General features: G+C 29.7%; 1 long non-coding RNA gene across 3 annotated transcripts; it reads left to right on the forward strand.

Annotated features, from left to right (window-relative positions):
- The first annotated feature begins 1,945 nt into the window (after positions 1-1,945).
- On the forward strand, positions 1,946-16,473 carry LOC125852999 (uncharacterized). 3 transcript variants are annotated; one of them, XR_007445097.1, is made up of 5 exons: positions 1,946-2,275; positions 3,938-4,033; positions 4,923-5,016; positions 15,346-15,415; positions 15,708-16,019. It is a non-coding gene; the product is annotated as an uncharacterized LOC125852999 (long non-coding RNA). The 3 variants fall into 3 exon arrangements; XR_007445099.1 differs by lacking the exon at positions 15,346-15,415 and adding an exon at positions 16,324-16,473 and having other exon boundaries at positions 2,194-2,275; positions 15,708-15,838; XR_007445098.1 differs by lacking the exon at positions 15,346-15,415 and having other exon boundaries at positions 2,194-2,275.
- Positions 16,474-18,037: the final 1,564 nt, after the last annotated feature.

Consider the following 18,037-nt stretch of genomic DNA (forward strand, 5'->3'; position numbering starts at 1 on the left):
ATTGAAACAAAAAATGATATATATTGGGTCCGTGCTAGCACGAGCTCCGATGTCTAGTATATATATATATATATATAGGAGAAACATAGAAAAGATGATGGGACACCTCTTTATGACCTCCATTCATATTTATCTATTTTCTCATTTTTTTGTTGACTATTTTTCCTTCATTATTTATTTATTTTATTTTAATATCTTAAAAAGTTTTCACATTCAATTACTCAACTTTTCACCTATCACTATAGTATATATTTAATATCTTTAATAAAATAAAAAATAACTACTAATAACTCACACATCCTCAATTTATTCTCTTAATAATATTCATAACTCTTTTTTTTTTAATCTTCATAACCCTCAAAATTTAATTTGTAAGTTATGTCTTATGGTATTCCTCCTCTTTGTCTATATAAATTCATATTTTGTATCAAGAAAATTTTCATTCAAAGTTATTCTTTCACTTCTCCATCATCATAACATACATTAGGGTGAGGAAGAAAATGTTAATAATCACATCATATGATTGCTTTCAACAAGTCATAAAGAAATTATGAGTAAGAATGCTTCTATTAAGTTTTTAAATTATACGTTTTTTACTTTAATTTATGTGATATTATTTATTTATTTATTTTAAGTCAATTTAACTAATCTTTGAAACTAAATTGACTAAGTTCATGGAGTAACTAACAATTTCATATAAGTATATTCTTAATTTGCGCTTATAGGGATGAAGAAGAAAGCCAAGGAAGATACAAAAGTAGAGAAAATTGTGAATTTTAGAAGAAGATGATGTAGAGTCTTACAATAAAATTATTGTTATAGTAATTTTATCTCTTTAATTTTTCTTTCCTCCTCTCTATTTTCCATTTATGTACTTAATTGAATAACTTAAAAATATACTTTAAAATTCTTTTAATTGTAGTTCCTTACCTTTTCTTTTTTCTTAAAGTTGTATTTTAAAAACGTAAAGGAAAGAGAATAAAATGATAAGTAAGGAAAATCAGAAGACTGAGAAAGAGAACTTGATAAAACAATCTTTTTTTTATATGACTATAGTTGTACATACATAATTCATTAGGCAAAATTATGATTAGTTCTTGTGAATTTTTATTATGATAACTTTTTGCAGCATCCTAAAATGAACATTATATACTTAAAGTTACTGTTTATTTGCATGCTGAAGTAATTCCTAAATTCGACATTACAATTAGAAGTATTTTAAAGAGCGAAAATTTGATAACTTGTTAAAAAAGTGTTATCCAAACAATGAATTTAAAAAAATGACAATAAACTAGAGCATTTATATAATTCTTAAGAAAAACTAAAGAAACTAAAAACATTATATCAATATTTTCATTTTCAAAAAAGAAAAAAGACAATATAAAGGTCATAAATTTATGTTTACATAAAACTTGAATGAAACAACACCTCTTTTAACTTTATATTAGAATACATCTTTTTAAATTTTAGAATTTTTTATTTACTCTCACATTTAATGCAATATTTAACTTATCTTTTTTGTTTCCTCCTTTTTTTGGTTTCTCCCTATTTCTATGTAACCAATGCATGCAAGAATTAATTAAGAAAAAATGGAAAAAATATAAGAATTAGTTCCTCAATATCACTATTAATAACTTATCATTTGCACCTCTCTTTACCAAATATCTTATTTATTTTTCGATAAATTTCACTATATTTAATTTATTAATATTATTTAAAGTGTCAATTACTACTCTCTCCATTCATTTATATTATTTATTGTAAAAACTTAAATGTCTCAAAATTTATTATTCGACATATTCTTATTCTTTGTTGTAAATTTAAAGACCTAAATATATATCACTCCAACCTTTCATTTCTCCATAAAGAATGAAATATATATATATATATATATATATATATATATATATATATATATATATATATATATGTATCTCANCGAGTACGAACACAACTCTAAAATGTTGTACCAATAGCATTAAACATTGTACTACACCATTTGAGCCATATTCCCTAGAAAATAAACACCTGTACTACACGTGTCTACCTCCTCTAATTTTCAATAATTTTTCTTTGGTTCTTTTTCTACTTTTTCTATTTTTCATTTTCCTCATTCTCACTCTTGGCGGAGAAGGAGAAGAAGAGATTTAGAAATGGAGGTATTACATTTTTGGAGAGGAAGAGCTTGATGGAAAAATCAGAGGAGCGTGATTCGAGTGCGAGCTGATGCATCAATTTGGTGATGAAATTTCATATTTGACTAGGGAAATTCAAGGTAATTTTTCATCTAATCATTTTTTTGCCAAAGGGGGTTTGGATGAGTTCTGACCATAAGCTGGCTCTGTCCGTGATTGTTTCTGATTTTATGTTTTATATGCAGTATAGTTATATATTCTTGCTTCTGATTCCGTTTGGTATTTACATTCTACTGTCTTTCATTATAAATTTGTAGTTGCTGAGATTTGGGATTCTCACACTAATTATCACTGATTTTGTGTTTTATATGCATCTCATTTATATATTCTTGCTCGTGATTGTTCTTTTGCTCGATTGGTGTTTACCTTTATTGTCTTCATTATGCATTTTGTAGTTGCTGAGACTTGGGATTCCCACATTAATTGCTACTGCTGTTGTGTTTTATATCCAATTCAGTTATATATTCTTGCTCGTGATTGCTCTTTCTGTCTGCTTTATGTTTAGCCCTTGTGCAGTACAATTAAGAAAATACATGTTTTTGATGAGTTAAGCATGAGGATTTCAACATTAATGTCTTCAGCATTGAACACATTTACTTTAGGAAAATCTACCAAGTATAGGAGAACTCACTACACTGTTGACTGCCATTAGAAGTCTTTTCAATGTGAGGACTCACTATACTAAGTATAATTGAAGAAGTAGAATGTATATGTCTATTTGTTTAATTTTATACAAGTTTAAGTGTCTACTTGTGCACAACTAAAGTTGAAGGGCGTAAATATCAGCTGAGGCCAAGTTAAAGGACATATTTATGTATTATTCCTATTTAAATTGTTTTCTTGAAAGCTACATATAATGAGTTCTTCCATATCTTGGTCATTTGATTTATTAGAATACCTTACATGTACATGATTAGTAATTGTGATTTCAGGAACATCTAACGTGATGACATTTATATAGAGAAACTAGCACAAGGGTTAACTGTTATAAATACCAACTTGAATTTCTTGATTTTCAATCCTCCTTGATCTTACATTGGGCTCCATAATTACATAGTTGAGCATGATCTAGCGAAGGATGATTGCGGATGAGCCTTAAAAGGTTGAATTGCTAATTATGAAAGTTGGAGTCTCATAATCTCTTTGGGAATTAAGAGTTATCTGATGGCCTTTTCATTGCAATTGAAAAGGTAGAATAGATGTGCAAGATGTGCAAGATGATAGCAGTTAAATAAATTATTCACAGTAGTGTATGCTATCATGTGCTTTGAGTCTTAAGTGTTAGATTTGGACTCTTTTTGGTGCTTATGCTTTGTCTTTCGTGGTTTCTCGACCATGTAATTATATCTTTTAGTGTTGAAGTCTGCTATAAAACATAGCATGTTAATCTTACACTAAAGAAAGTTGAACTGTTTCATTCTCAGAAGTTCATCACCATATGTATTGCAGATATATTTAATTTCCTAATTCTTTAAGTTTGTAATTATAAGTGAAGTGGGATTATATAAAATATCTTTATTTTATATATGTTGCTATGATTCAATCAATGACATTTATAACATAATTAGCCTATTTTAGTTTATTTTTAGCCTTATTTAGAAATGAAAGTTGGGTGTAGGAACATAGCTATTAAAATTTGTACTATTTGTTGCATTGCAAGTACCTTTTGGTGCCATGTGATGATTCACTCTATTCATGACACATGTACAAGTATAACACATGTCTTCCCTTTGATTACTTAGAATTCACTTTGCCTTAATTTCATCGCCATGGCTGTGGAGCTTTCTTTTGGAGTTCACCGACATCTCTTGTGTTTACAACCTTCTTTTTTCTCAACCGTGAGTTTTCAACTATTCTTTCCCTGTTAACAAACATTAGCTTTGCTAGGTCTATTAGTTCTTCTACATTCACAAAGTTTTTTTCTGTGGATGCATGCTTTGAATTTATACTCTTTATTTTCTTTTTCCCCTAAATTTGAACATTATATTGCTACAAACTATTTGTGTTCTATTCTATTCTTCACACAACTTAACAATCTGTCTGAATGTATTTGAAGCTCTAAGATTACAGGTATGGGAAAAGTAAGTAAAATCGAAAAGATAAATGACTTGCCAGCATTTAACGACTTGATTACAATTCATTTAACTCGAATAGTATGAATTACACTCTTTTTAAATCTTATTGTTTGAGATATTTGATGCACAAAGTGTTTGTTGTTGTGCCAGAAACAACTATATCATATTTAGTTTTTTTTTTTGCCTTTTGACTGATGTTATTTTACAATATACTCATCTATCATTATGTACATTATTTATTCTATTGGATAGTATTAATAAAAAATTATTTATGGGACATGTGTATTTTTGTTAGAAAAATATTGCCTCATTTTCGCACTCCTTATTTTGAAAAATATGAAATTTATAGGTATCTACTCTTTTTTGGAGGGGGATTATTCCAATGGACATTGGGTGCTCTTTTCAATGGGTGCAGGGTGTTAGGTATCATGGTCTTATTTAGGAATTTTCTTGAAGAAACACATTGCAAAAGTTGAGCCAAATGACAAGTTGTCTAAAAATAATTGCAAGGAAAGTACGACATTAAATAAAGCGAGACTTGCTCTATTGGTTTATCATGTAGGACTCTTTTGATATCTTGTTTAGTGTAGCTTTTGTTGACTGTCTTTATCTATTGTGTACATGTTTTGTTCTTAACAATAACTTGATGCAGGTACAAAGGCATTTTACAGTGGTTGTTAAAGAGTAAAAAGGATTTTTATGCTGATTTTGAGTGTTTTTGACCGCCTCAATTTGTTAACTTACAGGTAAAGCAATGTGTCGTCTTATTTTCAGTTGTTTTGATAAAAGAAAGGGTTATACCTGATGATGCACTTGACTCTCTAATTCTTACAGAGTCTAATAAAGAAATTTTGGTATTGTAATTTATCTCTTGATTCATATTATTAGTATGATTATTGCAGTTAGTAAAATAATAGTTTTCATATCGTCTTGCTTTTATGATTTTGTTTTATAAGCCTTACATTTCCCTCTTTATCTGAATATTTTGTCATGTTGATCTTGACTCCTGAGTTTGAAAGAGGCCTTCGAGCCTTACATGTTTTATTTTTTTTTTTAAAAAAGGAATCTTGAGTCTGAAATAATACTAAATCTATATTAGACACTAATGCAACTAATAACATGTAAAGCTGAGGGCTGGGTTAGAGCATGATTTTGTGACAATTGAAGGTAGTTGGTTGTACTATTGAACTTGGTAATTGGTTAGAATAATGCTTAGTTTGTATTTGATGTTAAACTTTGGCCCTTTGAATGAAGATGCATTTGTCCCAATCCCCCAATTCAGATTGGAACTGGTAACATGAGAATTTTAAGTCCTTTGCTCGCTCTTTCATGGTTGACACCTGTTAACACGATCGAGTCCATCCCTTGAAGTCGTACCCTTCCAGTATGCGTGAGTCTTCTGCCGATTGACAGAAATGCCGGCCGGAATTCGAGAACGGTTCATCCCACCATAATGGATCTCTCCTACCGCTACCTACTAGTGGATCGATTTAGGGAAGGAAAGAATTGCCGATGTTGCAATTCTTCCCATCCCGATAAAGCGAGTCACCTGTGATTCGATAGTTCCATTTTCCGCAAAAGCTAATGTATACTTCACTGTCTTCACTTTGTCAATAATTAGAGGAATGGACTATTTTCTAGCACACAATGAAAAGTACCGAGTAGTCTGTATACAAACTAACGTCTTTGTTTCTAGGAGCAAAGCTGCTAATTATTATTTCTTATTTATTCTGTCTTTTAGGTGAAATTAAGGTAGTTATCAGTGGTTGTTGCTCCTTTTAACCTCAAGGGTTATCGATGATTGGATTATTCCAACTGAACGAACGAAGCTTTTTATAAACAGTTGCTTGCTAAGTTGTACTTGTCGAAATGAGTCTTGCTCATGGTGTTCTAATTAAATGCTCTGAACTCTTTTCTGTGTTATTTTTCACTTTTTACTGCTATTAGTATACGTGCCCGCGCGTTGTGCGGAAATTATTAAAAATTATTTAATTGTTCAAATATATTACATCATTTTGATTTTATTAAAATATAATTATCATCATATTTTTCATGCAATATACTTAATATCATAAATTTTTATATAACTAAAGGAACAAATCATATAAATGCATGCGGACGATCATCAAATAACATTTTTGATAAAACTAAATATTATAATTATATATTTCTTATACAAACATTTCAAAAATATATTATGATTAAAAATAAATAAGAATGAAAGAATTAAGAGAATATGTTGGTACACTGTCTCAAATTAATATATGAAAAAAAAAATTATTTATTATTTTCTTTCAATGGAGAGATTTTGCGTAAACTAAATAATTTATTCATTTTCAAAAAAATTTCATAATGATTTTAAAATATTTATCTGAATAATAAATTCCTCATGTTAATGTTCAATTTAAAAGTTGTGTACAAAAATACATGACATCTCTTTATTCATTTCATATTGATCAAGTGTCTACGCTTCTACTCCTCTAAGTGTTATCTAAGTAAGCTAAACATTTTTTATATATAAAAAAAAGGAGGACGGACTCTTCAATTATAAAAAAAATTATTTTTGAGTTGAAAAATTGTATATCCACTATAAAAGTTAAATATGTGATAGTTATTATAACTAATAAGCATTACATTAAGTTATGAAATAGTTTAAAAATTAAGTACATTAATTAAAAACATGATTTATATTTTAGATTATATAGCCATATATTATGGGAATGTGATTAATCATTTCCATAAAAATAGGCTCATTAAGAGTTGAGAGATGGTATATTTGAAAAACAGTTATAAATGTTAAAGACAATATTTCTCAAAAGTTTGAAAATAATTTAATAATAATTAAAAATTATTTTAATGTTAATTATAAATACTATTATTTTAACATATTCATTGTTGCCTACATTTTTGTGAAACAACTGAATGTATTTCAAATTCATTGTTGTCCATATTAGTAATTATTAGGTTTAAAATTTTTATTTTATAAAACTTAAATTGTTAAATTTTTTAAATTAATTTTGTGAATTCAATATAAGTTTTGTTTTTAAAGACTCCATTATGCATGGAACAATTATTTCAGCCACGTATTCATAATTAGTTAATATGTATTTTAATAATGATACAATGCAATCTAAAAATACGAATGTGTCTTAATATTTTCGAAATCAATTATTTTTCTTAATTGTTCTCTCCAAAGCTTTTGCCCTTTTTTAATGTGTGAGATTATGCATGTATATGTATATTGTGTTGGGGGCAGAGGTTGACCTTTTTTATTTTGTTTTAATTTTTTTTATTTGAGTTTGCAGTTTTTATTAAGAAAAATTTAACTTTTGTGGTGGTTACTGAGTAAGTTTACACATATTTTTAAAAATTTAATCAAATTATTTTTTATTTTATAATCTTAAATTGCAATTTCAAACTATTTAATTTTCCGTTATTTATAAACTAATTTTAAAAAGGTTAATGAAAGTTTTGGAAAACAGTTACGTTGATTGGTGAAGAATTATCCGTTTGTTTGAATATTTTATCACTAACCACTCCTTTTATTTATGTTAGAAGTGGGAAGTTAATGTACAGTTAAAATATTTTTTATTTCTTTTTTTTTTCATTATTGTTAAATAAAAATATGCAGTTAGATGGTTCAAATTTTAAAAATACCTTTCCAAAAAAAAAAACCACGACGTTGAGCTTTTTATTAATTTTTTTTATTTTTAATTTTCTTTTTAGTGTTTGAAATTTCTATTTTTATTTTTAGAATTCCAATTAATTTTAATAATTTACAAATTTTGTTTTTTTTTGGTAGTGCTGACAATAAACATTATAAATTTTTTAAGAGTCCAAAACGTGTTAAACAATATATAACAATTATCTTTTTATTTATTAGTTTTATTTTCAATTTTCAATATTTGATGATTTATGTTATTACGGGTATATAAATTACGGCTATATAATTTTATTTTATTTTATTTTTTTTACATTTTTAGATTTTAATTTAATTCTTCTTTGTGGTAAGTTTTTTTTTCTGATTTTTATAATATACAGATAAATTATATATCTATATATAGATTATTATTATTATAATAATTATTATTCTATTATTATTATTATTATTATTATTATTATTATTATTATTATTATTATTATTATTATTATTGTTTTTTCTTTATATGAGGAGATTGTGGAAAGATGGTTAAAATTTAAAATGTACCTTTCCACAAAAAAAGACCACACCGTTAGATTTTTTTTTTAATAAATACATACACATAATTAATTTGAATTTTTTTAAAAATCTGATTAGTGTGGTGCTGACATGTGACACTTTTTCTTCTCATTTTATATGTGCAATTAGATGGTTCAAATTTAAAATTTTAATTAAATTATTTCTTTTTTTATTTATATTTTATAATCTTAAATTGCAATTTCAAACTATTTAATTTTTAGTTATTTATAAACTAATTTTAATAAACTTTATTATAACAACTTTTAAAACAATTTTAGAAGTAGAGAGTTAACGTCGACGGTTAGAATTTTTTTAGTTTTTTCTTTTAAATATTTTTTACGTGTAATTTAGTAGAAGTAGATAATGTTAATAAACTTCATTATAACACCTTTTATATATGCTTTAACTATTTATTTTTTTGCATAAAATTTTTTAAAATAGCATTCTTTTTCCGTCTATTTTTCAAATACAGATTAAAAAAGATTGATTAAAATTTGTAAATTGTATTTTAATTTTAATTAATAGATTATATAAAATTAATTTTACGTAATTATTAAATTAGTGATCATAATCTGAAGTTGCATATATAAATGAATAAGTATAAAAAAGGTATTAAAAATTAAAAAATAAAACAAAAAGTAATGGACTTATAAAACATATAATTAACTTTCAAAATATTTAAAATAGAATATATTTAATTTCTAATATGTACATTCGTTTATGTATATATTTTCCTGGAAAAAATGCTCAATTTTAAAAGTTTTTGACTAATTCTCTACTCGTTGAAAGAGTGAAAGTTTAACATTGAAATATGGAGATGATCTTCATGTCATTTTTCAATGTTATTGTGAGATTCATCGTCACTCTATAGGCCACTAATGTTATTTCATGAAACTATCTTCATTGATGTCTTTTGATTTTATGCTTTGATCAATAAACTTACTTTCTTGGTTGCTTCCATTTTAAAAAAAATAAAGATAAAACTTGCATGAATTCATGATTGCTTTAAAAAACTTTCAAGCATATATGCAAAATCTTGTAAATATTCAACCTAAAGATAAATTATTTCACATCTAAATATTATCATACTCAATATTAAAAATCAAAAAATAATTCATAGTCACAACATAATTAAAAAAAATAAAATAATACATTCATTTTTGAGAGTTTTCAATTTCTTTCATAATTTATTTATCATTTTTTTAATCCTCTATATAGTACATAAAAAAAACAACAACATATTTCCTAACAAAATAGGAAGAAAAACACAAAGGCCTCAAAAAAGTGAGATTTTTCCATAATTACCACAAAGTCTGTTCAGTACCATAGTTTGCAACGAACTCCTCTTTCTTGAGATATGAATTGCTCACTTAATTGTTCAACTTCTCTTGATTTTTCTCGATCATTTTTTCTTGACTCGATTATGATCATAAATTTGTGCCTTCTTTTAAGAAGGATAAAGAAATTTTTTGAAAACAGTTACGTTGATTGAGGAAGAATTATCTGTTTGTTTGAATATTTTATGACTAACCACTCCTTTTATTTTAGGATAGAAGTGGGAAGTTAATGTGCAGTTAAAATATTATTTTTTCTTTTTATTTCACTATTATTAAATAAAAAATGTGCAGTTAGATGGTTCAAATTTAAAAAAAACCTTTCCATAAAAAAGCACCACAACGTTGAGCTTTTTCAAAAAATAATTTTTAATTTTCTTTTTAGTGTTTGAAATTTCTATTTTTATTCTTAGAATTCCAATTAATTTTAATAATTTACAAATTTTTGTTTTTTTTGGTAGTGCTGACAATAAACATTTATAAAATTTTTAAGAGTCCAAACGTGTTAAAATTATATAACAATTATTTTTATTTATAAGTTTTTATTTTCAATAGGCGAAATTGTCTGGTGGACCCTTATACTTGTATCAGTTTGTATTCTGAACCTTTCTACTTACACCTTTGTCATCTGGACCCTTAAACTCAATAAAACACAATTTAACAAACCCCTCTGACCGTTGACCAGGCTTATGTGGCAGTAAGATGTCTGAGTTGGCAAAAGTGTGTAACTACACGCCTATTAAGGCGAGTGAGGAGCATTTTTACTTAAAAAATATTTAAAATTATAAAAAAAATAATTTTTTTAAACCATTAATTAAAAAACTCCTTCTTCACCTATTACACCTCATTTTCAGCCATATTCATCCCTTGCCCAACCCTTTTTTTCTTTTTTTCCAAAATCTATTTTTCGGCTAGATCTGGTGTGTTGGCTATTGATTTTGTGAGGTTGGAGAAGGAAAGGAAAATGGTCGTGACGTGTGGCGGAGATGAAGGCAGGTAAAGGAAGGACTATGAGTGGTTTCGCCGGCATCAATGACGATGGCGGCGATGGTTTGGGCCATGAAACAATGGGAAGGGGAGAAACTATAATGCGTAAATTTCGACGAGTTTCACGGCATAGGTTGGTGTGAAATTGTATTTGTAAGCAATTTGGGGTGTGAGGATTACGAAGAGCTTGGCCAGATCTGGTTGTGCGGTGGCCAGATCTGGTTTTGCGGTGGTTTAGGTTGTTGTTACTGTGGAGGTTGGAGGAGGAAAGAAAAATAGTGATGGTGTGCGGCGGAGATTAAGATGGGTGAGGGAGAAAGTATATGTGATTTCGCCGGCAAAAATGGTGACGACGCCGGCGATGTTTGGTAGTGAAATAGGGAGAATTAGAAATGCTAATAATAAATTAAAATGTTATTATTTTACATTTCATTAAATAATTTTGGTTAATAATTTTAAAAAATAGTTATGAAATAATTATGATGTGGCATTAATATATCTGACGTGGATATGACATGTCAATTATATAAAGGAGAGTGAGTTACACACATGGTTGGAGGGGCTTAAAAGTCTCATTTTAATTGAGTTTAAGGGTCCAGATGACAAAGGTGTAAGTAGAAGGGTTTAGAATACAAACTGATACAAGTATAAGGGTTCTCCAGACCATTTCGCCTTTTGAATATTTGATGACTTACGTTTTTTACGAGTTTATTTAAAAAAATATTTTTATTTTTACATTATTAGATTTTAATTTAATTCTTTTTTGTGGTAAGGTTTTTTCTGATTTTTATAATATACATATTAATTATATATCTATATATAGATTATTATTATCTACATTTTTGTTTTTCTTTAAATCAGGAGATTGTGGAAAGATGTTAAAATTTAAAATATACATTTCCACAAAAAAAGGACCACAACGTTAGAGTTTTTTTTAAAATAAATACATACACATAATTAATTTTAATTTTTAAAAAATATGATTTAGTGTGGTGCTGACATGTGACACTTTCTTCTCCTTTTATATATAGATAAATAATCCTACTTTAAGGTAGAGTTTCTTGATTTAGGTTTCACAAGCTCCCTTGGAACTAACCTTCTTCTCGCTGTTTGGTGAGTCAAAAGTACGTAATACTAGGTAAGATCGATGTATTTGATGGAATCAGTTCTCTGTCTATTGATAGCTGAAAAATATTTCATAATCATTAAGTTTTATTGTGCAAATTATATATGATTAGGAAGAACTGCATAAAATCATCTGATTGTCTTTCTGGAGTCCAAGTTTGATTTTGTGCCCATTGACTGATAAGATTTTTGTAATTTATTCCAAGAGCTATGGTGTTCAATTTACCATAAAATCCGGTTTGCTTCAACCCTAATTATTAACAAAATTTCACTTTGGTGATGGACTAACATGCTAAGTGCTACTAAATTTATATTTTGCCATTTATGTTTCTTCTATGAACTGTTTTTGTACATACATGCGTACACATTCCCCTGTTTTTTCTTCTGTAATAAATAAAAATTCATTTGTTAAACAAAATGTAGACAATGAGATAAGTTGGTCCTCACAGAATTAAGAACGGGAGTTCTTTAGTCTATCAGCTTCAGCCAGAGCAAGTCTTGAACATCTAAAGTGAAGCAGATAACGGACAATATGTATGTTAATTCTGAAGGTTCTCTTTCATTAAGGGTTGAATCAGTACATGAACAAGTAAATTCTGATTTTACATTATTAGACGTGTCAAGCTAAAAACACCTTTACAAGTAGTTATTGATTGTTGGATACACTCAAATATGAATTCTTTGCCAACCAATTTACAATGTGGCAATGGCACCAATCCTATAAATTTTATGTTTTTTTCATGTGTCACTTTTCTATTTTTGTCGTTCCTTACTACGACGGTATTATTCATTGTGATCAGAAGACTATGCAAATCATCAAAAAATTGAGCATGTTGGACCGCTACTGAGCACAAAACATGGAACAGAAAAACAAAGGTTACTGTATATTACAATTTCATATATTTTGATCAGCCCACAATACTGTTACTCAAGCAAAATGAGTTTGTAGTTTCTATATACAAGAAGCTCATATGATTATGTGTGAAAATCTACCATAAAGTTCACATAAAAATGTAACCAATAAATAAATTTATATTTTTTTTTGTGGCATTTATAAATTGACCTGACCTCTTTTTTTTTTTTATATATTTAACTTGAATCATTCTCTGCACAAAAATGGGTTTGTTTCTGCTTATGACATTAGGCTGCTGAAGTGTTAGGATGAGTTATAAGGTTTCTTTTCAAACTATGGATAAGAGTTGTTGTAACTCTTTAAACATCAATTGTGATGGTAGTAGTACTTTTACATTTTTACCTAAGGAATTTCTCTGTTTTATTCAGTTGGAATTAACCTGTTTACTTTACTTTTGGCAACTTCTAAATGCCTGCTCTTCTCAATAATTGTTGGAGTTATTGTTGGGCACGGGCCATGCCCCTCTAGTTCTCTATTTTATAAGCGAATAAGGTGTGGGACGAACGCTGCACTGTATCATTGTACAGATAGTTATTATGATTGTACTGAAAGTTGGACTCTCTCAAGCTTATGAATTGATTTTAAGGGAAAATTGCATGCCCTTTCCATCTAACACATGTATTGCCTGTGTCACACAGTGTATCGTATTTTTTTTTATTTTAACCCTGGAAATAAAACAATTTCACCGGCAACTTTTAGAAGATTAGGATTTAGAAGATTAACATCAGAGAACGGCGGTGACGAGCCAAGCCTTGATGCCGACGAGTTCAGTTACCTTCTGCACGGGTCGTTTTTCTTCTGTTATATTTATTGTTCATCTTTTGTAGGACTTTAATTTCTGCAATACTAACACACAATTAATAAGTTTTCTTTGGTTGTCTGTCCTCTTTAATACTCTTTATATTGAGTTTGAAATTTAGTTATTACTTTCAATGTCAGATCCATATATGTTGATAAATTTTGTACTAATTGGGGCTTTTTAGAATTCAAATAAAAGTTTCGAAATTGGGAAATTTTAGAATTGAATTAATCTCCAAAGTGCAGATAGTCTCCGTTGGAGTTCAGAGGCAACAAATGGATGAAGACTACACATCTCATATAGCGAGGTAAGAAATTTAATTTTTCACTTAACGAGAGAAGGTATAGGTATTTGTGGCAGTTTTTATCATTTGTATCGATGGCCATGATATTTCATTTAGTAGGATATCAATTTTTGGTTCTTAATTCTCCTCTTTTCTCTTTGGTAACGTGTTTTTTTGAGGGTTGAAAATATTGATTTCATTTTTGCAGGTTTTATGACTTCTGATGAGCAACAAATGTCGTTGGATTGTAAGTAGCTATACATCTCCTTCTCATTTTGATGTTAATTCATCCCAATCTCATTTCACAGGCTTATTGTGGGGATAGTCTGGATGAGTTGTTTGAGCTTAAGCACCTTTTTCGGTTCCTTTTCTCTAAATTATGATTCTTCTGTTGCTTCTATGTTTGGGTGCCTTTTTTAAAAATAATAATTGCACTTGTGATTTTCATTTTTTTCATAGTTTATAATTATATATCTTGTGTCGAGGGTCAAGCGAAATAGTCTCTCTACCTTCACAAGTTATGGGTATGTTTGTGTACACCATCCTCCCTACACCTCACTTGCGCAAGATCTAGCAAAATACAAAATATAAATGAAGCACAAGATCCATAGGTAATTCCAACGGTTATGGATGAAGGTTTGTTGTGTGTTGCTACAATTATATCAAGTATGTTGTGTAGCAGGAGTTCTTTTAGTTCATCACTGATTTGTATTTTGATAGAAAATATAGAAAATCTCTGAACTAATAGAGTATTCTTAAATAATTATCCGAGTGTTGGAATGGAGCAAATCCAAATGGAACGAGGAATGCATATTTAATGTCCATAGCCAACCTCAATTGGTTTAAGTTTGAAGCATAGCTATTGTAAAGTATAATTACACAATGTCAGATGTATTGAAATTATTAGAAGAGGATGTAAAATTGACTCCTTAATAGATATATGTTGGGATGAAATGCCCAGAAATGATCTACACAAAAAATTAGGATATTTCCTATTTTATTTAGTTCCTCTTCCCTATAATTTCCTTGTATTGAAGTTATATGATTTACATTAACCCAACTCACACAGTCCTCCATATACTTTCCTACAAGATAATAAAAAATATGATGAATTTTCAAGTATTTACTGCAATTATAATTTGGCAATGGTGCCAACTCGATGTTTATAATCTTGAGCTATAAGTTGTGAAATTCGGATAATATTTAGCAGTATTAATCACTAACTTAAGTTGTGAAAAACAAAGCCAGAGGAATAGTCACTAAACTCCAGTTTTGGTAATGAGCACTTGATGGAGTTGCATATTGATCATCATAGATCCGACTTCCTATAAACCTTGCAAAGTGCTCTACTATCTTTTGATTCTATATATGAATGTTCCTTTGAATGTATCATTCAACTATTTTTTATAATGTAGGAATTCTTTAACCACTTGATATTACCGGTATGCTACCATCAAAACAAATTATGCGTGACAACATGTGGAGGTATCTTCTCTTTTTATCATTTTGAGAAATCTAGATAAGTATGTTCTGGTTTATTTGATTAGTGAGAAGATGTACTTGAAATGTTGCCCCTGCTCTTCTTTTTGAAAATGTATGTCCATGACCATGATGATGAGGGTGTGAAGAACTTAGCATCTGTTTATCCAAACAAATAATTTTATGTAGTTCCTTTTACTGGAATCTATAATGCCATGTAAATGTGATTCTTCCAAAAAAAATGCTCAATGTTTTTTGAGAAACGTAGGATCTAATCGAATGTTTCTTTGTTTTGAAGGATATTAAGCTCTTATGTACTCAATGTACCTATCAGAAAGAAAATATCACACATTTTGACAAAGGAAGAGAATCAGTTAGAGAATGCATTGTCTTATTTGTCATTGTTTAGGAGAATACATAACAAGAATGGTACTCTACTTTTAGGAAAATTTTGCTGGATAGATTTAAAAAATTCTACCTAAAATAAGAAAATGAAGGAACTGATTGCTTCCATATGTGGAAGGCAGTGTTCATTAACATTCTTACATATTTGTAATTTTTTTGCACTTATAATGGCTTGGCTTCTTCAATTACTTGTCAAATATGTGTTTTTGTTGGTTCCCCACCCGGTGTTCGGAGCCCACATTAGAGCTCCGACTAAATTCGGATCGCACAATGTAGGGCCCATTCGGGGGTGGCGCTCCCAACATGATTTTCTTCATACCCAGGGCTCTATAAGTTCAGTTTTTTTTTTTAAAATCCAATGTCACTATTGTTTTATTATTTGTAATAGCCAATTTTTTGTGTTGCTTCTTCTTTTTCTGCATACATCCAATTATTTTTCAATTTTCTCAAAAACGGTGTATAAGGTTCAGTTAAAAAGGGCGAATTCACTCTTAATTCTAAATTTTCAGGTATGAAGTTTCGCACTCCGTCATTTCCTCTTTCAAGTAAACAATGGAGAGAGGTAGAAGGCATAAAAGTGTCAAGAGAAATGGTTACGGCAAGGCTGGGCTTAATTCATTTGGATTTTTTGGTTGGCATAAAATCAGCAGTGATATCATTACTTCTGTAACACCCCGTATCCGAAACGGACCAAAAAAAATGCAGATTTTGAGAAGTTGCAGGTGCAACTTACGGTCACCATCCACGGACCGTAGGTTAGACCACGGCCCGTGGTTCACCACTGCAACCTCTCCCCAAACCAGCTCAGAAAATTTGGCTAAGTCCCGACTCACGGACAGACCCATGGTCCGTAGATCAGACCACGGTCCGTGGTTTGTGTCCGTGGATCGAGACTTCCCTTACCAACCTCTGACACAAACTACGGTTGACCAGCACAGACCATCATTCGATCCACGGTCCGTAGGTCTGACCGTAGATCGAAGGTCAGCAGCCAGTTAGCTGAAAAATATTGATGGGTCAACTTCAGATGGTCATAACTCTTAGCACAAAATGAATTAGGTGTTCCATGACCTATGATATGATAGATAATTGAATTATCTTTCCAACGTCACCGAGTTTGCTAAATTTCGACCTCCGAGTAAAAAGTTATGCTCGTTCTAGTGAAGGCATGTCGAGCAGGCTTGACTTACGGACGCAATCTACGGATCGTAGATTGACCTACGGCCCGTAGGTCCAATCCGTAGGTCACTCCGACAGCAGTTAATTCAGGGGTCCTTTGGTCTTTTCCTATTTCGTTTAACCCCTTAGATACGTCGTTTAAACCCTAAATCATGAGGTTTTAGTCAGTTTAAACCTAGAAACATAACTAGAACTTACCTTAGTCAAAATCATTAATCAAAACTTAGAAAATTAGAATCAAGAGAGGAGAAAAAGGTCAAGAACCCTAGTTCAAGAACGCAACAAGGTTCCATCAGTTCCAGCCCCGAAATCGAAAGATTTCTCCGTGGAATTCGTCACCAGGTATGTGGAATTTCACTAGTGGGTTCCTTTTGCCCATTAGGTCCCGAGAAACCCTAATCGAAGTCAAAACTCCGTGCAACTGCTTGACACTTAGGTAGGCTAGGTTTTATGAATTGAGTACTTTATATCTGTGCTTCCCACGTAATATATGTAAATCAATGGTAGGGTTGATGTGTAGATGTTCATGCACCGAGGGAATTCCAAGGGTAATTCCTAGAAATCAAGTAATAGGGTTATGCCTTGAGAAGAGAAACTGATGACTTGTTAGGGTTTCTAGAATTGCTATCTTGGGTAGAATTGTGTCAAGAATAAGAATATGGAATCATAAATGGAACTAGATTTATGAGCGTATGCTAGACCATAAATTGGGGTGATTGATTGAAGAATAATATGAATTGTGATTAAATCCTAGAAAGAAGCCTTAGATGATGAACTAGGGCTAGGTATGACAAAATAACGTATGTTGATAATGTTGTATGGTTGATCACACTTGTTGTGAATAAGATGGGTGAATTATATTTGAAATGAAATCATGACTTAAATGTATGATTTTGAGAATGTACTTGTGATTGTAATGTGTTGAATGGATCAGTTGCCACGTTCCGGCATAACTAACTTGGATCGGTTGCCACGTTTCGACATAACTAACTTGGATCGGTTGCCTTGTTACGGCATAACTATGAAATCGATTGCCACGTTCTG

This window comes from Solanum stenotomum, unplaced genomic scaffold (assembly GCF_019186545.1).
Source record: "Solanum stenotomum isolate F172 unplaced genomic scaffold, ASM1918654v1 scaffold7465, whole genome shotgun sequence".
Taxonomy (NCBI): Eukaryota; Viridiplantae; Streptophyta; class Magnoliopsida; order Solanales; family Solanaceae; genus Solanum; species Solanum stenotomum.